This window comes from Chelmon rostratus, chromosome 7 (genome assembly GCF_017976325.1).
Source record: "Chelmon rostratus isolate fCheRos1 chromosome 7, fCheRos1.pri, whole genome shotgun sequence".
Lineage (NCBI taxonomy): Eukaryota > Metazoa > Chordata > Actinopteri > Chaetodontiformes > Chaetodontidae > Chelmon > Chelmon rostratus.
Window position 1 is genome coordinate 27,258,582 of NC_055664.1, and position 23,949 is coordinate 27,282,530.

General features: G+C 43.6%; 1 non-coding gene across 1 annotated transcript; it reads left to right on the forward strand.

Moving 5' to 3' along the window:
• The first annotated feature begins 23,066 nt into the window (after positions 1 to 23,066).
• trnam-cau lies at positions 23,067 to 23,139 on the forward strand. The gene has a single exon. It is a non-coding gene; the product is annotated as a tRNA-Met (tRNA).
• Positions 23,140 to 23,949: the final 810 nt, after the last annotated feature.

Here is a 23,949-nt window from a genome sequence, read left to right on the forward strand (position 1 = left end):
TGCTGTTATGTGAAAGATTTCTGTGTATTATGTTGCAGATGTATCTGCTTCTACTGAAGCTAGCATGCTAACCTGCTAGCTGTGGTCTGTCCTGTCTTGTAATACCATTTTGTACCTGAAGAGGCGATAGTTCGATAATAAAGCAAACACCAACAAGCCCCTGGTGCAGCTAATAGGGCCACTAGCTGACTGCTAACTGAGCTAACTAGCTAACGGCAGCAAGCTGCTACAGCCAAAGAAGATAGTGAGCAGCCATTAGGGGAAATGCTGCCCCCTATTGTTTGGAGCAACCTTGGAAAGGTGACTAATTCTTACACGTTGTACAAATACACTCAAGTGAAAATATGCAACAGCATAAATTATACTTCAAGAATAATAAAATTACAACATAATCCTTTTGCAACCGTCAATATTTCAGGGTTATGCTGAGCAGCAAAAAGAGGAGAAAAGGTTAGGGGAGGAGATGAAGAGGAGAAGATGTGAGGGGGAAAGGAAGGAAGGAAGGAAGGAGGAGCTGCTCCTGGATGATGTTTTAATTAGGTTATAATGGCATGTTCAGCATTCTGTTATCTACTCGCTGATGTACCCTAATATCCTGAGACAACACAAACACACACCGCAGGTAGACGTACAGGTGTGCAGAGGCTATCTTATCTAACAGGCTCAATGATAAACGTCTGACAAACACACACACACACACACACATTCACGATGAAGTCGAGATGTCTCTCACAGTAAAGTCTGACAGTTCATTAAATCTCCCTGTTAATACCGAGCGCCTGGGCAGGCCAAGGTTAATGAGGCCATTCGCGGTGCAGTAAAGGTTTCACTACAGGCTGCTAGACGCCATAAAAGAAGCTATTGGCTGTGCTATCACCCTGCAGCCACACAATGACTGTTTTTGATTGTGTCAAGGAGGGAAACAAATTAGCCTCATTAGACCAACATTTTAGTGCGGATTAGAGCAGGACTATTAATATTTTAAGATGCGAGCTGACACTTTTATCTGAGTCAGAGGGAGTGAAGAGGGAGGGAGGGCCTGTGTGGTGCCAGGACTCATCTCACAGTCTGGATTTTAGACTTGTGTGTGCGACTGTTGCCATATAAATATGGCCGCTTTCACTCATCCCAGCATGCATAGGTTTGTAGATTTTCTGGTCAAATCACATGTTGAGGTTAAAACTGGGCTAAATTTCCTGAGAGATTTTTAGACATTGTGGAGGTAAACAACGGCCAAATGCATCCTCGACATCTAAAAGAAACGTTCACATTTAGGTTAAATTTAGCCTTTTTATCCCTGTCAGCCTGTTTTTGCTCCCTCTCATGCTAGTATCTCTCCCAAAAACAGGAAACTGTCTGTAACCCAAAGACCTTCTAGACCTTCTGCTACACAAGCTTTTGCAGTAAATTTCATGGCCTCCACATCCTCGTGCATCACTTTCTATAGTAATGGATGCCTCTCAAGCCTGCCCGCATTTATTTGCCATTTTGGCAACAATGCTTAACACTGATTACCTGTGCATAATGCTGTGATCTCAAAGCACCTGGCTGCAGCTGCAAGGTGTTTTTTCCTTTAAATCAGTATTTTAATGGCACTAACAATTCCCTCTTTCCCCCTGCATCTTTAAAATGGTGTGTGGAAAACTGCAGAACAACTATACCTGCGCATTTACTCCCAGACTGAAGACACGGACTTTACCCCAAATCCTTCCCTCGTTCAACCAGTCCCTGAATAACTGACACCAAATGATGTTGACATTTTGGACACTTGTGAACAATCGTTCTGCATCAAATGCAACATATGTGGGATTAATAGCAGAAAGCAATGTACGTTGTGCAGGGTCTTTAACTGCCTTTTCACCTGCATATGAACAAATCAGGCTTGCTGGGGTGTATAACACACAATATTTTACTGTGAGGATAACAGGACATATACAGCAGTTACCAGTGAAATAAACCCACACCAGGGTGAGAGTAAGAATTTGGGATCTTATTTACTGTAATAATAGAAACACTGTCATTAGTAATGTGGCGTGCTGAAAAGTGACAAAACAAACCTCCTGCTGTGGATCTCCACAGGCTCAGTCTTTCCTTTTTCCACACACACCTGTACTTTGACATTTCATGCTTCATTTAAAAGGGCTGAGCCGCCTTTACTTTCATGCATTCTACACAGGAGACGATGTCAACTGCTGAAATCAAACCAAAAATCAGACACTCTGAGCTACAAGGCCTTCATAGCACACCGGTGATTGACAGGAGCTTTGTGACTTACTTCATTTTGGGAATGTTTCTACTGATGCAGAAACTCAACCCCAGAAATCCTGCACTGACAGCAGACTTTGTCACATTTGTCATATGAAGGAAACTTGCCGTCACCTTGAGACGAAACTATATCAACAATAACGTATTGTTTCTGTGCCTGTGAAAAGGATGGATGTTGATGGCAAGGTAAGTGATGTGCATATGCATCATTCCTGAAAAAGACAGATTTTTTTTGGACACGCAGTCTTTTGAGGAGACTGACAGTATGCATTATTCAACATTTAGGTGTCACTTCGTTGTGTTCTGGGAAAACAGCACTGTCAATCAACCTGCTAGCTTCCAGGTAGAGAAACAGCTTAGTCATGCATAGGACAGAGCTGCAGCCATACAAAGAATGTGATGTAGATAACTGCATGTGTTTGTCGCACAAAAGCTTCAGGCTAAACTTCAGAATAAAACAGAGGCAGGTTTGGTTGGGTCCTGTGGTCCAGTTCAACAAAGATGGGCGGTGAATGTCCGGTAAGGGATTTATTTTGTTCATCACGCCTCTGTGCCAGAGAGGACAGATGAATTTTGTTGGACAGAATAGAGTGGTGAGGGTCACTGGGATCTCCGGTAATGAATCTGAGGGCAGAATGATAAACTGAGTCAAAGGTTTGAGAGTAGAAGCAGCAGCAGATCTGCAGATCACATCACCTTAATCTAGGAAAGACTCAACTATACTTTTCCTACAAGTCAAAGGGACGTTGAATCTGTTGCTGCTCAAAAACCAAATCAATATTTCATGCACGAGAAAAACGCATGAGCTTTGTGCATCTTGAAGAGCACTAAAAGAAAGTCGCTCAGTTGTAGAGTCAGCAAAACAATACAGAACAGTGTCATCTGTGTAAAGAGGAACATTACAGTCAGTTAGAGAAAAGACAATATTGTCATTAGAAATTGTAAGTAAGAGAGAACCCAGAACTGATCCTTGTGGAACACCTTTTGTTACTGGGAAAAACTCTGGTTGGATAATTCCAGCTCTGACACACTGGAATCTTTCAGAAAGGTGACAAGCCCGGAGGCACGAGGTTTCAGGACTCACAATGCAGACCACAGACAACTCAGCGAGGTTTCAAAATAAAGGAAATTTATTAACTCAAAGCGCTCAGGATAAATGACAAAATACAAACTAAGTAAAGTAACAAAGTACAACAGAAAACGCTAAGGATAACTAGACGAGATAAAGAACAACAACTATCAAAGGCTTAAAGATGGCTCGACAACAAAGTAATAAACAAAAATGCAAGACTGGTGAAATCACTAAAGCTAGATAACAAAGTAGCAAACAAAAGGTTCAAGGCTGGACTGATAACTAGACTTACAGGAACACAGAAGACAAGGATCATGGAACACTAGATAGCAAGGCAAGTACAGGACAAGGCACGAGACAATCTGGCACAGGACAAAGGGAGACGCAGACTATATATACACGAGGTGACAAGGAACAGGTGGAGACAATTAGGGCGGGGTAGACAATCAGACAGGCGGGGAAACACACCAGGAGGTCAAGGGCCTGAAACGAGAGGAGAGTTTCACAATAAAACAGGAAGTGCAAGACAAGACATGACGCTCGTGAACAAAGCACATTAACACATCTGACGAGACATGACAAAAGGTTGTTCTGAAACCATCTACACGCAGTCAAACCTCATATTACACAGTGTCTGTGAGCAGAGAGCATCAACAGCTGAAACAGCAGCACAACACTTCTTTTTATCCGTACAGGAAGCAATATGGTTTAAAACTAATGTAGCAGCAGAGACAGTGCAGTAAACAGGTCTGAAACCAGATCAGCGGACTCTCAGTGTCGTTTTTCAGGGCGTAACCTGAGCAGCACCTCAGAAAACAAGTAGCAAAACACAGTGAAACCATCACAATGTGTCTCTGGATAAAAGCCTGTGTTTCTCTTTGTGTGTGTGTGTGTGTGTGTCAGAGAGAGACGTTGAGGCAGTTTTACACCAGAGATTTATGTGTGTGTTCTAGCCGGTGGCGATTAAGAGCTCTTCGACATTTTAGAGGGCATTCAAAGGTTTTCACTGAGGAAAAAAAGTTGAATAAAAAACTTTCACTGTGAGAATTAAAACACTCTTCTATAATTTAATTTGACCTTGTTATCACAAGCCAGCGACTGTTACTGTACCGAGCTCACATAAAAATCTAATGAGTTCTCATAACCATCATTTAGCCAAATTAGGTTCAGCGTGCCCGGAAATATTAGCTGCAGCTCTCCTCCTTCTCACAGCGCACAGAGATTTCTGAGGGGTTACACATATTTCTGTGTGTGATGCACAACTACAGCAAAACAGAACAAAGGGAAATGTCATTATTCTGGTTTGTTAATGCATGCTTTGCTTTCAAACTCTATATCTCTATTAAACTTAAAAACTGGCAGTTTCTGACACATGTACACATCTTCTTGATTAGAACATTTAGACCCACAGGGGACATTAAGACCTGGTCTGGGATCTGGGATTTAAAACGGGAGTATCAGTGTTGCTGTTTAATGAGGGAAGATGAGATGACTTGGTATCAGACACGAGAACTCAATGAAACTTGTTAAGCAGCAGGTTGGATTCAAGAAAGAAGATGGATATAACCTGGTCAATTGGATTTTGACTCCTGAGTCACCTGACCTCCATCATCCAATAGCATTCCACCACTGACAGGAGGCAAACGCGGTGCCAGCTTTAGATGTAGAGGTCATTTCATGTGTGCTCCATAGAGTCCTGGCAAGCTGGTTTCTACAACAGGAAATACGGTCTTCTGTAATCCTCTTCCTAAATGATTAATGGCTACATCTTCGTCCTCTGCGGGACACGAGGCCACAATGAGCTCGCTCCATCGTTCACTATCCTGCACAACATTTCCAGGCTCCGCCGAAGGAAAGTTGATTTAGCTCATCTGTCATCCCTCCCTGCGATCGTACCTGGAGATGCTCGTGTGTCTCAAAGACCTCGGGAGCTATGGGGGGCGTGTTTTTGCTCCCAGCAGGTCCGAACCAAGCAGGACTGGTCTCAGGTGCTTGTTTTCAGTAGACTGTTGTCTCTCAAGCTTCTTACTGCTGACAAACTGCTGTTCATACACGTACCTGTACTACATATGCTTCCATATACACCACACATATTTATACCACTGTGCATACTGCATGTATCTGATCTATAGAGTACACTGTACTCATCATACCTCCAGCTGACTGTTCTGCATATAGTGTCTCACTATTGCCATTGTTTATACCTCCTTTTTGGTCGTACTGTGCATGTCTCAGTGTATTCATATCTACCACTCACTGTTCTGTCCATACACGTGCACACATCTCTGTATTTTACTGCTTTTTTGCACTTGTGGTTAGATGCTAAACTGCATTTCATTGTCTCAGTGCCTGTATTCCGTGCAACAACACCAAAGTTAAATGTAATATAATCTAATCGTGAAAGTCTGCTGGAATCCATCAGTGTCAAAAAGGAACACAAACATCTGAACTGAGACGTCAGAGATCACAGTGGAAACGGAACAACAAGAATAAAACGCATGAAAAATGAGATATTTGCATCATGCAGTTTAAAGCATTGCACTAATATTTGGTTCTAAGTATAGATTATCAGATAATCCTAAAACGAATATACTATATACTTGCATTATACGGATATACGCGCCGCTCCTCTGGGGCTAATTTCTTCAAAACGACTCCAAATGCCACCAAAGTTGTCTGGGTGAGTAAATGGTCGTATTTAATGCTAGAAATAAGGTCCAGGTTGTAAAAAACGAAAGTTATCCTTTAAGAATGTACATGTTCTCATAAAAGCATCTTGATTATTTGATTGAGTGAGGTTTGTCATGTGATAAATGAAGGGTGTGTTGCTTTTCCTTGTTTTAGTGTTTATATTTTAATAAGTATTTTCAGTGTTGTTTTTTTTCTCTTTTAACCGAGATTGTGAGCAATTGATATTGTATTTATTGTGTTTTATATGTATTGTGTGGACCCCAGGAAGACTAGCTGTCGTCTTGGCGTCAGCTAATGGGGATCCTTTTAAATAAAATAAACTTGTGCATATGAGGTTCCTTTAGGATGCCAAACATGGTCAGAATCACATTCAGCTTCCTTTCAATCGATAAAAGGTTCATGCACAAGCACTTTTTCTCCCTAAACGTCCATTTAAGCATTTCAATACTTAATGCACACTAAGTGAATAAACATTTCAATGCATTTATGGCCATGTTTGGTCTTTTTTTCTCCTCTGCACTATTTTTCCCTCCTTGCCTCAAGGTTTGTCTCAGTATTTTTAACCTGAGCTAACCTAACAAGGGAAAAGCCTGGTGACTCACTGACTGTGTGTGTGTGTGTGTGTGTGTGGGCGAAATCACAGGAATTTGCCTGTGTGAACTGGTACAGGGATGAATTAATGAGCGAGTTTCTGAGCCAGAGAAATGGAGGATACTTGACTGAATCAAAGTCCTGCAGTCTTTCACGTCTGTGTGTTTCCACCATGACTAACGGGCTCGCAGCCGGCGGGGAAAACTCTCCACAGAACGCTTATCATTATGTAAGCAGCAATGATTTTTTTGTATTTTTTTCATCAAATTCATTCAGTGCAGGCTGTTATTGGAACTGTTTTTATTCCTGATTGAAGCGTCTCTGTGTTGGCCACTCTCTGCAGGACGCTGACCCTGTTTGGCCTGTTTCATCCACTGGAACAGTCCTGGATGCTGCTCACAGCGAATGTTCGGGCTGTGTGCTGGTCTTTACTGGAGGTGGAAAAGTTAACTTTTTTAACTAAAAACCCCCAAAATATTGTTTTAAATCATTTCAGATGAAGCGTGAATTAAATTTTTGTCCAAGTGCAGCATCTTTCTCGTTTCAGTCTGATGCACCAAGTCGTCATTTGACTCATTACAGCCCCCGGAGGTCGGAGGGCAGAACACACCTACTTGTGACTGCAGTTGGTGTTCTTCCCCTGACAGCCACAAGGGGCATAAATGATCCCATCGCACGCTCCAAAACCAACCAGCCACATAAAGGTGAGATTTCTGCTTTATCAAGAGAAATGACAGAGAAAAGGATCAGGTGGGGCCGGTTTGCCACCTCTGAAGTGTAGCACACAACGCTGAAGGTGGCCTTTGAGGCAAATTTGTGATTTTGGGCTATATGATTAAAATTGACAGCCGCTTCCATTAAGTTTTCAACGAGAAGCATCCAGAACTATCTCCCACACTCCCATCAGAGCGTCCCCGCAGGGTGAACAGTGGCTGTGTCTTCATGCCTGTGAGTCAATGCATGTTAATAGTCTTAAACTGGATTTATACGTGTATCTTGTGTCATGGCGGTCCTGCCATACGTGCCTCAGGCACAGGAATTCATTTATAATTGCGCTAGATGTGTTGTAGATAAATAGTACTTATAATATATAAGTACCTTTGACTTAACACTTCAATGCCCGAAGCGATCATGCTAATGTTCTTTCAGTCACTTCAGAATCGACGATGCAATAGTTTGTGACTACAGAATAGAGCCGTGGAGCGCTGAATGGAGGAAGTAATCATGTTTACAGTCACGTTTGTCACAGCTAAGTTTGCAGGAGAATCAGCTTTGCTCGGCAACAGAAGATCTTGAGTGTTTCTCCGACTCGATCCATGTTGTTTTTATTATCAACAATCTCAGCCAAAGCCGACCAATTCCAGTTTCCTGTCAAGTTTTTAACACAGCTAGCATCCTAATGCCCAAGTGTCAACCAAGTGGAGGGCAGTATAATCACTGTGGGATGACTCATACACAATTTCTCTCAGCTGTAGAAGAAGTACCTAATTACTAATTCAGATGAAATTATTAATTAAGCTAATAAATTTTATGTTTAATTCTTATCACCCCGATCGACATCATGTCCTCCCTATTTTTTTTCTGATGACTACAACTGATTTTTAAACTCAGTGCCCTTAAATTTGACCATTTTTTTTAACCAAAAAACAATAAATAGAATGAATCCTCTGCAGAGTAGAGAACAGTCACGTAGAACAACATACAACTGTTTTTAAATAGATGAAGAGTTTACCAAAAAATATGAACTAAACATGGAAAATATCCAGATCAACAGAAACTTCAAGAGGATTTCAGTTTCTTCAGCATCATCTGTGGGTGAGCAGACTGCCATCCCTCTGCCTAATAACCACGTGTCCTAGGATCTGTTGTCTAATGTGTCCTTGACTTGTGGAAATCCAGCCAAAGATGTTTTTGTACCTTAGAAATCGGCCACTGAGTGCAAATCGTGTTCCTTCAAACGAACCTGAACCTGCCATGTTTGTTTTCAGTGGCTGAGTCTCGAGCTCCCACCTGCTTTTTATAGGCCACGCAGGAAGATGACCTCACTGCACTGCAGATGACAAGAAGGCCTCAGTGACCAGGCATCAATGCCGAGCACATAATCCCATTTATAAATATTCTCATGCCGTATCTGCATACAGAGCACATTTTGATTAGCGGTATAAATGCAGCCTCTCCTGCTCTCTCTCATCTCCCCCAGTGAACCCTGCCCTCCATCTCCTGCCCTCAGGACTGGATCGATCACCCTGCAGACATTAAAGGCGACTCAGCACTGCTTTCATTTCCTGTCTGCTTCCGTCTCTCCGTCACCTCTGAAGACACACACACATTTAAATAATCAGAGCCTTGTTTTCTGCGTTTTCTTGTTTATGGCCGACATGCTGTTGGTGACAGGGACGCAACATAATTCGTGTTTCAGCAATTGAGATGTCAAACACGTCATTTCCAGCGAGCACTAAGTGAACGCTGGGGTCGTCTCCAGCTTTTGTTGGTGACATTTCGAAAAGTCACTTTTGCTGCAGAAAGCTTCCACATTATGTGAGCAGTGACTCAGGAGCTGCAGACGTCTGTAAATGATGCTAGTTTGTTAACAGAAATGACTTCCTGTACTCTGCTGCTATCATCTGTTTTAATGTGAAGCTGTAAACTTACTTCATTACCTCTTCACAGTCCTGTCAGAGGACACGAAGGTGACACGTTCAGCTCCACTGGGACCTGATTCGGCGTCGGCCTTCCAAGGCGATCACTGATGTGAGCTGCAGCTGCTCTAATCCTTTGATTGGGGGTTTGAGACCCACCGGATGCCCAAAGGACCGATAATCACTCTATAAAAACTCCTTGGGGCCTTTAAGGAATCGATCTTGATGGTTAAACCTCAGCTGATTGGAGGACTCATCTGTCAGTCATGCCACATTTAGCTCATCTCAAGACAGTTTTTTGCAGATTAATTTGCGACCTTTGAGACGGGGACAGTCACCTGTACCTGCAGGTTTTATACAGAAGGTGGAGAAGAGTATGTGACCAGCGAGTATTGAAAGGCTTAATGCAATCAGACTTTTTGAAGGGCAGGGGCGGGAAGGAAAAAAAGGGCACATATAGTGTATCCTCGCCACTGAAGAGGGCACTTTAACACGCGTTTTGGCTCCCATGGGGCACTTTAGCACGTGTTTTGGCCCCCAAGAGGGCACTTTAGCACACGTTTTGGAGTCCAAGAGGGCACTTTAGCGGGCATTTTTCAAAAACTGGGCCACGAGGGGGGGCAGTCGCCCCTCCCTGTGCACGCCACTGCATTTGATTTTTCTTCTTCTGGACCAAAACACAGTGCAGCAGATGGCCGGTGACACGGCAGTTCATCGTACCGCTGCGAGGCCAGAAGTCTTGACTGAAATGAGCGAGCACATGCTCCTGGGTGACGGTGCGGTCAATCATCCAGAGGCGGGAGGTGTTGGCCACGGCCCGGAGGTGGAAGCAGCACCTCCCTCCACTGTGCTGTTCACTGTGCTGTTCCGTAGGCCAAACTGAGGCCGATCCCTTTAGCTACATTTAGCTGTTCTGTTGATGAAATATGCACAGTAACAGACTTTTTATGAGCTATTGAATCCAAACACTGGAGCTCCTGGTTCAGGACTATAAAGCTGATCATCTTAGATTATTGATGTAAGTAGAAGTTTACGGAAGTGACTCGATCCGCTAGAGAGACGACCTATCGCTGATGGATTTGTCCACTACAGCGACACCTGACACCTGTCAAGTTTCATCTGAGCCTGCTATCAAGTTACTGACAGTGCAAACGGACAACGTGTCACATACACACAGTCCACTTTCCACTTAGATATGGACGTAAATACTCACAGGAAGGATTTTGATTGGCTTTATTTTAGCCGATACTGATGCATTAAAACATGCCTGAACTGGCAGCAGCAGGGTGTCAGGTCACCGCTGTGGCCCCCTGCGACCTCTGATCCCATCAGCAGGCTCCTCACAGGCTGCTGCTATCCAGCTAGTACAACATGTCATCATGCAGCTAAGCAGGTTGCAGCTCAGAGCAGAGGAAATAAAAAGCAAGAAGGTGTGATTGATGCAGCCAGATTTACTAACTATTATCATAAATATTGTGAAGTTGAAGCTGAAGTTGCTCCATGAATACATCGTGTACACAGCAGCAGAGAGCTGTGTGTTCGCCTGAATCTGAATACCACGAAAATCTCAATACAGGCATTTACTTACTTAACATGATGCGTGTTTACAGGTGATTTACTGTGATGGCTTGTAGAGCAGCAGCATCCACGCAGGTGAGTGCAGCTGAATCCAAAGTAGGATACAGTTTTTTGGATTAAGGTGATTTCTTCTGTCACAGTCCTTCAAATGAATTAAAACCTCTGAAAAAGTTCTTTGGATTTGAACCAGCTGGGTTAAATTCCCGAACACGAGCCTTCGAGTGTCCCTTTGTGCCGGTGTCGTGCCTGAACAGAGGGCTGCCAGGTAAAGAAGCGCGGCGGCGTCTGGTACAACGCGAGCATTTCTTGGCTCTCCTGTCACCAAAGCTCTTGATCCTCTTTTCAGCGGTGGGCTCGGGAGCTTTAGACGGTTGCTCTATTTTAGCGACAACAGACAAAGTGTTGGAAATGCAGCCAAACATCCCCCAGCTGTCACTTCGGCACGCAGATGATGGCCTTGTTTTCTCTGCTCACGTGGTTCACAGGAAGCCGACCACACTCGTCTCTTCACTGCTTCATCCTCTCTTCCTGCTCCTCGCCTCCTGCTTCCTCCTCATGCACTCCTGACTTTCTGTCTCAAGGTTTTCTCCACTCAAAGCTCTGAGATGTCCACTGAAAAAGGTTTGGTGGTTTTGGACGTTTTTGTCTCGCCTTTGTGGAATCTAATGTTGTTCCATTGTGCATCAGTAGGTGGCAGTAGCCTCTCGTAACATCTGTGGGGAGCTGAATGAATGTGCGCAGGATGCTGACCATAAATCATCTGTCCCAGCTACTCATTAAAACCCATTTACAGTTTGTACAGCATCAAAAGCTGTGAACTGTTTGCTTTAAGGATTAATATGTTTGCTGTTGTCAAGTATTTAAAAGAAACAGGAAAACCTGCAGGCTCATCTGCCTGAAAAGTTCATCTATGAACACTCTCATGGTTTTCTTTGGTTGGGAATTACTTTAACTTCAGTAGTGTTACGACACCTTTCCAGAACAAACAGCACCAGTCAGGTTTTCTGTGGATTTATTTATTAAGAATGATGTGGTCACATAAATGAGGAACATTTAGAGACCCTGGTTTCATTCCCAGGCCGTCACATACTGGCTGTCAAGCCTCCAAAAGTCAACGGTCTCTTTGTAAAACTAACGAGCAGTTTTGGTGCTTGAAGCTAACAAAACTGCGATTGTTTCACAGCGTCAACCACATGCTGGAAAGGCTTTCTGGTAGGAAGGATTTATGAGTCGCACACCGATGCTAAAGGCTACCTCATGCATCCGAATAGAGGGACGAAGCCTCAGACAACCTGGGATGAGAACATGCTGTCAGAGACCAACGCACAGAGAAATCTCCTCCTCCTGTGGAGGTTTTTAGCCTCCTTTAGCTAATAGTTAGCATCTGTTCTGTTTCAACCTCTACGTTTCCAGCAGGCTGCAGCTCTCAGTTAACGAGCTCCGATAAACCCACTTTACACACCGTTAGAGGCTCGCTGGTGAAGAAAGTGGAACATCTAGCACCTAAAGAGCCTGATAGTTTTCACAGGAGCTGGTGGAGATCAAAAACAGAGCTAAAAGGAGCGGGAATTTCTCATATTATATGAGTGGGTGCATACACTTCATACATATGTATTGACCTTCTGTTAACAGCGGAGTGCCCCCCTGCGAAGGAAGCTTAAGTGGCGTCACAGCGGCGCTGCCATCAAGCTTCAGCGTGAAGGTGTAGATCTGAGACAGAAGCTGTAAATGTACAGAGTTCTGTCAGTGACTGCACACCAACAGGCGGTGTCGCACCATCCGTCAGCTTCACTCACAGTCAGCAAAATAAATACTTAAAATCATACTTAAATATTGAAGGTGAGGAAATATTCTGAATCTGAAACTGTTATGCTTTGCCTCACTGCTGCACTTCTTTTAAAATATTGCACATTACTTTATTTTATGCGTTCTACGTACTCCATTTGAACCTATATTTATTTTACATTCATTTTTTTTCTGTTTTTACGTCCATTCTCTCTTTTCTATGTAAAACACTCATTTGGTTCATTGGATTTCTTTCTTGAAAAGAACTTAGAGCTGCAATTTCTGATTGAAAGGTGCTTTACAAATAAAGTTTATTATTGTTTTTTGTATTCTTATGATTGCTTCCTCCGCCTCCAGCTGTCTTGTACTCTCCTCATGTTTCCTGCATCTACTTTCCTTTACTCGTCTGTTGATTGATACCATGAAGCTGTCTCGTCTCCTGCGGTTCAGAGCGAGCGCCTCAGAGGTCATTAAAGGTTTGTCTCCAGTTCATAATGGAACATTTTCATGTTTCCTGCAGCATTTTCTGCATACTTGGAAATACAGGTGTGATTTATGTTTCTCCCTTTGGTGAGCTTTAATGTTTAAAGCTGTTTGACTATAAAGAGTCGAATCTACTGATGTAGACCTGAGAGAGCAGGTGAGGTCAAAGGATGCTGCAGCTGGTTTACAGCACGTGAAGACGGCTGCGACACAAGCAAACAGTCTTCAAAAACAACAAAACAATTTATTTTGGGGGAGTGAATGAATAATTAACACGGTGCCAAGGTGACCCTGAGCAAAGCGCTTGAACCGCATGGAGCGAGCTCCGCTGGGGCATTTTAGGATTCGATTTAAACCAGAGCGAAGCAGCTCAGATGAATCACTGGTGCTGTGGCGTCTGCAGACTGACGCTGAGCCGAGGCCAAAGGAGTTCAAACTCGCCAGAGACAAAGATTTCCCTGCAGGTGTTGAAATTCAAGGCGGAAGCTTTGTGCTGAAAAGCTTTTGTTACCAAAGCTTTAAGGTGCTGCTGTCACACCGTCACCACAGGCGGGGATACGCAGCCCGTGTGAACGCTGCATCCTTTAAAGCGCTGGCTTCTTTTTCATGTTTCTTTACAGTAAAGGGCGTGTTCGTGCACATTTCCAGCAGCGTCGAGAGCAATGCCCCATGTGTTCTGCCTTTTATTCTGAAGAATGTTTGACAATGACGTGTTCAAACTGCATCAAACTTCTGTAAATAAGAGACTGTTCAACCTGTTCCAAGCACATCATAGATGTTCACATTCTTCAAACAGGAGCTGACGTGATGCAGTTTTAGCCTCCCATTGCAATGTGTTGGCAGATATTCGTCCTTAAATCTGGATCAGCTTCTAAAAAAGCTGTTTTAGGCCAGTGGTTAATGCTGGGAGACCCATCAGGAGCAGATAATTTGCCATTTTTCGTTTTATTCATTGACTAAATTTGTAATACATTTTGTCTCAGTCCTTTTTAGTTCATGTTATGTTTTGTTGTGGAGAAGTATCAGCAAACGTATTGAAGCAATTAGTCACAACCTAAAAATAACTGAGAACTAATTCCTCCTCTTGTGTCCTGATGAGGAATTATTATTTTCACTGGCGCCATCACTGCTTAATAATCACCATTATTGTAGCTTGACAAAAAATGCAAGTAGTTCATGGAGAAATATCAGAATTAAAAATGACATTTAATGCAGACGTTTTATGTTTTTTCTGCACAGATTTAATTTGTAATGCACATAAATAGAAAACAGATATTCACAGCGTATTACTGAGTTTCTCCATGTTTAGCTTTTGACTTGTGCAGCCACTGCTAACACGGTCAGACCAAGAAACTGTTTACATTATATATTAATCAATCAAACCGAGTGAGCGCCGGTCCATGAAAACGTTATGAAATGGATTTCACCTTTACATTTTTAATGAAGCCAGCTTCATGCCTGTATCGACTGCACACTTTGTATGGCAGCGATGAATCATACATCGCAGCATAAAGAGCCCACATGCCTCCAGGAACCAGAAAACAATTCATGATTTTATAAAACTCCTTCTGGCTCCTTCTGTGACCCACAATCAGTTCATTTAGAGTTTTTTTTTCTGTTTCTCAAAGTATTCAACCCCCCCGGCCTGATGCACCTGTGTGCCTGCCTCATGAAAGAGGTTTAAAGGATAACTTTCATTTTTTACAACCTGGACCTTATTTGTAGCATTAAATACGACCATTTACTCACCCAGACAACTTTGGTGGCATTTGGAGTCGTTTTGAAGAAATTAGCCCCAGAGGAGCGGCGCGTATATCCGTATAATGCGAGTACTCGGGGCATCCATGCGCAGCCTCTATATAACGCATCATCTGCTGCGAAACTCGTTCATATTCCAATATTTTGTTAAGATATGCTGGTGCTATTCCCCTCTGAGCCCGTGGTGACATGTTATCAACATCCAGTGTCACTAGACAACTTACCAAACGCCGGGTGCTGCGGGCAACCAGCCACAACACGGCTAAGTCTGCGGCGGTCGGCTAGTTTAGCTGTAGTTTGCACTGTTATTTTTAACAAATGGGTGAATATTTTTCCGGCTCTGAGGTGGTGGACGATGACTTTGTTTACGATGGACGTCCTCACCGTTTTGAGTCAGAGTACACGGACGAGCACGTTGAAAGGAGGACGCGGAGGCAGAGAGAGGAACAGCTGGCCAAACAACAACAAACGGCTGCGCGTCCACGAGTAGACGGTAACTGGTGGTGTTCTTGTGGACAATGTTCATCGATGACAACAGAGGAGGAATGCCTCTGTTGCTCAGAGTGGGACTTGCGGCCAGGAGATACGCGTCTGGATGTGTCAATAAACGTCTATGTCACAACACTGGAGGATTTCCGTGCAATGATAAACCGGGCTGTGGTGGAGACTATTTTTCGTGTCCCTAAAGTGAACTGGAAGACCCAGCCAAAGCCTGCAGGACCAAATGGGCAACTTTCAATTGAGTAAGTAGCTTAAAAACATGTATAGATTAGTTATTTGCCTTGGTTTTGTTTGCTTTACGCATAAGCCTGACTTCATGACTGCAAACTTTTCTCCCTCCTCTGAATTGACTTTATTCTAATCAACTCTCTCTCAAAATAAAATGTCATTTTGTTTGGACAATTTGGAAATACGCAATAATGAACCATTGCTGTGCCAAACTACAGCTAAACTAGCCGACTGCCGCAGAGTTAACCGTGTTGTGGCTGGCTGCTTCGGAAATGATGATGATGTTGATAACATGCCACCACGGGCTCAGAGGGGAATAGCACCAGTATATCAGAACAAAATATTGGAATATGAACAAGTTTCGCCGCAGATTATGTGTTATATAGAGGCTGCGCATGGATGCCCCGAGTACTTGCATTATACGGATATACGCGCCGCTCCTCTGGGGCTAATTTCTTCAAAACGACTCCAAATGCCACCAAAGTTGTCTGGGTGAGTAAATGGTCGTATTTAATGCTACAAATAAGGTCCAGGTTGTAAAAAACGAAAGTTATCCTTTAAGAGCTGAAAACATTTAGTTTTCCATGAATGAAGTGATTTCCTGTTGTCATCATTACACACAAATGATAAGAAGCTCGTTCAGAGGTCCGTTTCACAAAGCAGGTTTACTGAAAACTCCGAGTATGTTAACCCTGAAATGAGGGAAACTCTGAGTTTTCTGTTTCACATAGGAAGGTAAGTCAAACCAGAGAGAGAGAAGGTAACTCAGCCTGTTTCACAGACAGAGGTAAGTTAAACTCTGAGTCAGTTACCGCAGTAACTGACTCTATGAACCTAACCTGGTCGGGACCAGGTTTTACTCAAGGAACCTCGAGTTTCTCTGTGTCTCCGCCCTCTTTCAACCACACACCGTATTTCACTTCCTCATTCATTCATTCAGTCAGCAGACGAGTTTTGGCATAGTTCTGCCGTCTGTTATCAAAAAAACATTAAAAATATCAGTCAGTGGGAAGTCCATTAGGCACAGTAGGTGGTGACTTTTTTGTTAACATGGCATGTTAACGTCTTTTGATCATGATCCCGTGGATGAAGGTGCAGCGATACTGCGCAGAGAATGAAATATTCGTCGGGAGATAGTTATCAGACCACGATGTTCTTGCTTCTCCAGACAGTTATCGGTGTTAGGCCACCACCCGTTCTTCATGCATCTGCCTTCTTTCTGTTAGCTGAGTAAAAGTCTGTGTTAGTTTAAATATAGGCTTAATTATTTAACATAACATGATATAGATGAGAACACTTTTTTCATTTTTAAATTTTATTTCATTCGTTAACAAAAAACAAAACATTATATGAACACAATATAACCAATTTTACAATGAAAGGGAGCCACTTAATATTTACTTTACAATGTAAAACATGATCAAAATGAGGTAGCTACCTCCATGAGATCATGCAGAGGTCTTACCTGTTTGAACCATGTTTTTATATTTCATTTTAAGTTGCTGCCAAGTGCGCGTCTCCCCCGCGGGATTGCACCTAAATGAAATAAATTAATAGGCATCATTCAAGCAGTTTTGCCCTGTAATATTATTGTGATTTCAAAGGACTACATTTATACTCACGCATTGACCCGAGCAGCAATGTTCTCCCACGCCGTCTCCCTCTCCTTCGCAGCTGCAGCGGTGTTGGACTTCCGTCTAAAAACGTGTTCATATTCGCTGTATGAGCGCATTAAAATGTCTAATTCCAGTGGCGTGAAGTACGCAGCCTTCCGCTTCCCCGTTGCCATGGTGACTCCTCAAATTGGGGTTCCATTGATGCTGTCTTTTTAAAGTTGCGGTGCACGCGCTTAACTCGAGGTGAACCTTCTCTGAGTTAATCAAACTAACTCAAATCTGCTGTTGTGGAATCGAAAACTCAGAGTTTCCTATCTCAGAGTAGATCAACTCAGAGTTCAGGGTTACACTCAGAGTTTGTTGAACCTGCTTTGTGAAACGGACCCCAGGAGAACAGATGGGAAATATAGCCTCGTGTTCCTCTGGTGCTCTATGGAACTCTGGATTATCAAGACGCTGCCGTACAGAAGAGAACATGTATTTCTTTGTTGCTGGACTTCGGAGGACCCCCACACACATGCGCTCGAGCAAACAGGACTGGTTTGTGTGTGTTTTTGCTTTTACATCCCGCTTTGGCTTTAAACTGACTGCACACTGACCCCAGGGGACCTCCAGTCACTGTGGGTCCAGACCGGTTTTTGAGGCCAAGACTTGGTTTTAAGGGTTAGGTTGGGACTAGGTTTAGGTCAGTCTTGATGTTTAAGGTCAGAGCAGGGGGCTTGGGAACACATTGTGTCAGTGAAGTGTTCCCGTGGGGGTAGTGATACAAACATGAAGCCACTTATTTCACTGAGAAAAAGAACACTTTGTGCATCTCTGGCTGTGCTTTCGCTTTGCAGTTGCACCACAACAGCCCCCAGAAGACCTTTAAAAGCACAGCAAACACATTTCTTATACAGTTTAAACTTGCCTTGTGCCTGTACTTAACTCAATTTAATTACTGTAACTCACGCCGCACATTCAAGTACCTCCACATAAAGCCATTAAAATTCACAAAAATGTGCTTTTTCTCTGTATTTCACCCAAACTGGAGCTTGTAAAACAATGTTCAGCGCCCAGTTTATCAGCAGATTAACTGGGTCTCCTTCTCCTTTGTTATTCACAAACAAAAAAAGAAACACAACTCTTTCTGCCTCCTTCACTTTTCCTTCTGTTTCTCTCTCTTTGAGAAACAACAACTAGTTTTTTGATGATCTTCAACAATAAAATCCATTATTATGTAAAATTACTTTCAGGTAGGCTGCAAAGCAAGAACACGTGCTTTGAAGGTTGTACCGATCGACCACGTTGTTGCTCTGTCTGTGCTTCATCCCTCACACCGCCCCGCCACACTGTGCATGTTTGTATGAAACACGTGTTAGGGTGCGGCCACAGTCATTTCATCCTCCATGCAAAGTAAAACGGACGGTGGATTGTTTGCAACTTGACGTTCAGATGACTGAACCTCAGGCGCCAAATCATGCCATACGTAGTTTTTGTGATGTCTGTGATTGGCTGGTTGTCACTGGTTAACATGGAAACGGAGGAAAAGAAGCTTTCTTATTGAAATGGTCATGAAGATTAAGTTCCACAGAGAGGTAAAACACAGACAGGAACATGGATTTAAAGCTAAATCACTCCGTCTTAATGGCTGTTCTGATACGTTTCCCCTGAAAGTCCTTCTCCTGTTTTAATTGGGAATCTTCCTGCCAGAACCAATCGTGCATCACTTGCTGAGATTACTTTCATTTCTAACTTCATGGAGCTCATGAAGTTGGAGTGGGGCGATGATGGGGTTGCGAGATAACGTCTGTAAATGTAATTACTCGTTTTTATTTCATTTTGTCTTCCTCTCATACGTTTGCTTTAGAGATATTCTGCGGTGGCATCTGTGCACCCTGGTAGAGTTTGAAGTGGCTCCTATTTCAGATCTTCTTTGCAGCAGGGAGCCTCAATCCTTTTTAGTCTTGGGGACATGAAAACAATGCTGTTATTTTCTGTGTGGTGGGACTGGCAGACAGCGGCACAGCAGACATTCAAATATGATGGAAAAATCAAATCGAAGGATCTTCTCTGGTTTGTGCGACTGCTGCACAAAGCAAATCTTTATTTGATGACCTGCGAGGGAGAGACAGTGAAGTCCTCACACCTACGAGACGCTGTAAAGGTGAAAATCATAAAGTAAAGAATGAAAAGTGTCGGTGGGGACAGAGTGCTGGGTCAAACACAGGACTTTCACCCAGGAGACGTTCACGGGTTCCTGTCCTGTGTGAAACTAAAAGTGAAACCAAAGGTCAATGATCTTTTCCCAAACCTAAACCAGGCACCAGTCTTGTTTTGTTAGCCTACAGCTAACCAAACCGTGAGCGTTTCGCTACATTAACCACAGGTTAGAAAGGCTTTCAGGCAGGAGGGAAGGTACGTGGTGTCTCTGTATTACACGCCGTGGACAATCGATGACCTGAAGAGGAACATGTTGGTGGGATTTCAGGGGGTCAGTTCGGAGAAATCACAGCTGATAGCCTGTTTTCAAGCCTCGTTGGCGCTACCCGGGGAACGAGAGACTGGCTCCCCTCCTCCAATCGCCTCTCCCCGTTTCCATCTTTCGCGGGCCAATCGCGGCTCGCCATTTCCATCTTTCCCCCCGGCCAATCGCGGGCCCCCATTTCCATCTTTCGGCCGACGGCCAATCGCGGCGCCTCATTTCCATCTTTTCCCCTGGCCAATCGCGGCTCGCCATTTCCATCTTTCGGCCGACGGCCAATCGCGGTGCCTCGTTTCCATCTTTTCCCCCGGCCAATCGCGGCTCGCCATTTCCATCTTTCCCCGAGGCCAATCCCTGCCGGCTTCCGGCCAGTACGAAAATAAACCCGGGAACGGGAGCCGGCCGCGGTGTTTACGTCTGAAGCCGCTTCAAGTGTCCCGGTCCGCTTCTGCCGCTCTCAGGTTTCATCCGCCGACATAAAGAGGTGAGCTGCTGCTGCTGGCGAACTTATTTTACGCTTATTTGATTTTGACGACGAGCTAGCTAGCTTCTTTACGCTGTTACGCTATATGACGAGCGCTATATCGGCATTAATGCCGTTGCATAACGTTACTGTCTTGGTGCACGTTGGTGCAGAGAGAGTCGCTGTTAATTACTGTCCTGGTCTGTGTAGATTCAGATAAAATCACATAGAGCGACGCATAATTATAACCCTCATATTAGCGTGCGATTTCAGTCAAGTTAAATTTAGACTTTATGCTGGTTTTCCTCAAAGAACAATACATAAACTTAACGTTTTATTAGCCTCAATGTTCTTACAGTAACGTTATAATGTTAGAGCATGTTCTCTTGCAGTTCTTCTTAATATCATTATTGTGCTTATGATGATGATGATGATTATTATTATCATCCTGGAAATAGTGACACAATGAATGTCTTTTAAATGACCAAACACAACAAATTAACCTACAGTTATTGATCACATAGTTACCATCTGAAGGCAACAGCCTGAATCTCCAGCTGTGGCTCCGGAGGGCCTCCACAGATGAACCAGGACTGTGAGGCTGCATCCCTGGTAGTGAAGCCCCCCTCACTGCTTTGAGCTACTCAGGGGACCCTTTTCACTGTGTCAACATCTACAGCGTCGAGGTGCTCGGGAGGAAGCGGGGCCTCTTTTCAGCCGCCTGCTGTTTACTCTGGTCAGTTATCATGATGAGGTTATTTTTCTTATCCAGAAATACAATAATCTGATGCTGTGAGAAGTTACACTCTGACAGATGTGTTATTTGTCTGTCTGTGATATTGTGTGTTTTTGATTTTGCTGTACTCTTATATTTATCAGGGTGAAGATGAGCGCAGTGTCCCAGGGATGGGCCGAGTGGACAGCCTGGCAGAGTATTTGCTGGGGCTGAGGACTCAAACTGGACAAACACTGAGCAACCAGCAGGCCACCACCATCAAAGCCCTGTGGCAGAACCTTCTGCGTATGCCACCAGCAGCGAGTGGCATACACTGCATGGCACTGCGTGTGTCTGACAACAGGACACTTCAGGTGTTGTAAAAAAGAAACCTGAATTTAAACCAGGTGTGGAGAGCATGACATGTTGTGTCTGAGCATCAACAGGATCCCCTGCCAAGTGGCCAGACTGTTGTCGTCTCGTAGAGTCCAACTTTGTCAGACTCTGTAACATTAAGAGCCCTAGAAAACAGGCAGTTAACCTCTGACAAGATGGACTCAGATTCTCAGAGTCTACAGCAAGATCAGGCAGCTGGTCCTGGGTAATGGTACGGTCATGCACAACACTACTCTGCAGTTGTTTGATGTGAATCAGACGGTGGCACAACAAGCGACTGACGAGGCAAAAATGTAGTATTCTGCTGCGAGGAGTCAACCTGCCTGCTGCCTCTATTCCTGCTGCTCCTGTCCCTCTCCCACCTGTACAGCCATGCCCCATAGCCTGCTTCTTCTATCAGCCCATTGCTGTAATAATTTAATTATCATCCCATGTAACAGGTCTGGTATTTCAGGAAAGTCAGCATTACAGAAATAACATACTGTATATACTGACAAATATTGTGTGTTCCTGGCAAAGTCTGTCGATATTGTGTTTTAGTATATGCAGTATATATATTGTAGAGCAGTGTTTTCTAGCTTTAATTATTATACTTTGTATTCAGTTTATTTATACATTTTCGTTCATTAATTTCTTTGTGTGTGTGTGTGTGTGTGTGTGTTATGGTTACAATTGTGTGCATGAGAGAGAATTAAGGTGTATATTTTCTAATAAAATGTATATTTCTACAGCAGGACTAATAAATCATTTCTACTAAACATATCTGTAAAAACAGGAGTCAGGTAAAGTTTAGCTTTTTGCAAACTCAAGCAGACAATGAAATAACAAGAAAGGAACCAAAAAGTAGTTCCACATTGTACAGTCAGCTAGACAAGGCAGCTGCATTGTTGCAGTGCTTTATTCCATTAGTTGTTAATTAGATTGTATCCTTAAATTGCATCTATTTCTAAAGAAAACGCACAAAGTTACATGTGTATATGTGTGGTTCTCAAATGTTGCTATTCAAAATAACCCATGTTCCTATTTGCGTTTCATTTTTAAGTGATTTTTGAACGATTCATAACACTTTGTAAGAGTTTGGGTTTGTGGAGATATGGTCCATGTTGGGATTGAACCGGCGACCTTTGGAACCAGAGTCCCCCTACTGTACGCCAGCAAAAATTCACGTTTGGACGTATTTCTCAAACTATCACCATAAAAACTCACTCCTATAACTTCCGGCGGGCAACAGAGTCGATAATCACTGTCATTTCACTTCATTTCCTCCTTTTTTCTCTCTTTTTCTTCCTTTTCCTCCTTCCCCCTTCTTCCCCCTTCTTCCCCTTCTTTCCGCTTCTTCCCCCGGCCATACAGACTATTGTTCCCCAGCTTCCATCAGCTGTCCGGAGTGTTTCACTGTTGGTTGCGGTCTGTTCTGGAGCTGCTCTCAGGTCAGCGTCTCTCCTGCTGGTCGCTGCTTGTTCAACACTACGCCGTGTTAATCTCTGACCTCATACCTCACACTCATCCATGCACACGTTCACCGCTGACTGAGCTGACGCCCGCAGGCACTGTGTCGTCGTCTCTTTGTTGGATTCATACTGTCAGTCCTCTTTGTCAGCGGTCAGATCACATGAAGGTAAACACGTATGTGTGTTCAGATCGTCCTCCTCAGTTGTTGTTTCCGATGTGATGAATGAAATGTCAGGTTGAATTGTTGCTGCTCACCTTTTGAGATGTGTGATTGTTGGTACAGTAGGTAGATATTTAAAGAAACATGAAGCCACTCCACAGTCGCGACAGTGACAACTCGTGTCGACCACAGCTGATGGGGCTTTTCCGGCCTCGTTGGCGCAGTAGGCAGCGCGTCAGTCTCATAATCTGAAGGTCGTGAGTTCAAGCCTCACACGGGGCATGTGTTTTAAAGTCACATCACAACTCAATGCAGTAGATTCATGGGAAAATGAAAAATAATCTACATGCAACTGATGCCAACAGTCAAAGAATCTCGCCAAACACAACCTGCCACTTGTTGAACATGTTACAAACAGCGACATCGTACGGCACGTGCTCATTGCCAGAACGCACGGAGCTGCCTGCAGGGCTGTAGCTCCACCTAGTGGAAAAGTCGGGCCACACCACCGCACAGCGACCTAATGAACTACAAGGACGAAGAGGGAAGACTGATGGCACGAACCAAACCTGCAGCGTCAGGAACACAAGAAAACATGGGACTCGCTCTGCCTGAAGGTTTGTTCTTCTTATTAATTTCAAAGTCTCGAAAGCCTGTTTTTTTTTCCTGACAGTCACAGCTGGAGGGGCTGTTATCAGACGGAGATAACAAGAGAACAAGCTGCTTTACTTTTCTGTTTAAGTTCATTCTCTGTGACGTTCCTGCTTTATTAGAGTGCATGAAATGTAGAGAGGAAAACATGAAAGAAATACACTGTAAGAGATGTTTGTCTCCAAATTCCCAAAGGCTGCAGGTCGTGGTTCCAAAACAGCGTTAAAGCCAGAAAGATTATTTAAAGTGTCTGAATAACAGCTCAGTGTCAGCGAGCTTGTGCTGGGATATTCCACATTTCTACAAAGAATCACTCGACACCAGCTCCAAGTGTTGCTGTCTGTGCACTCTGAAGCTTAATATACATGTAGGCACATTTCTAATCTGTGAACCAACCAACGGTTGGTTGGTTAAAAATAAAGCTCTATCATCTGCATAAAC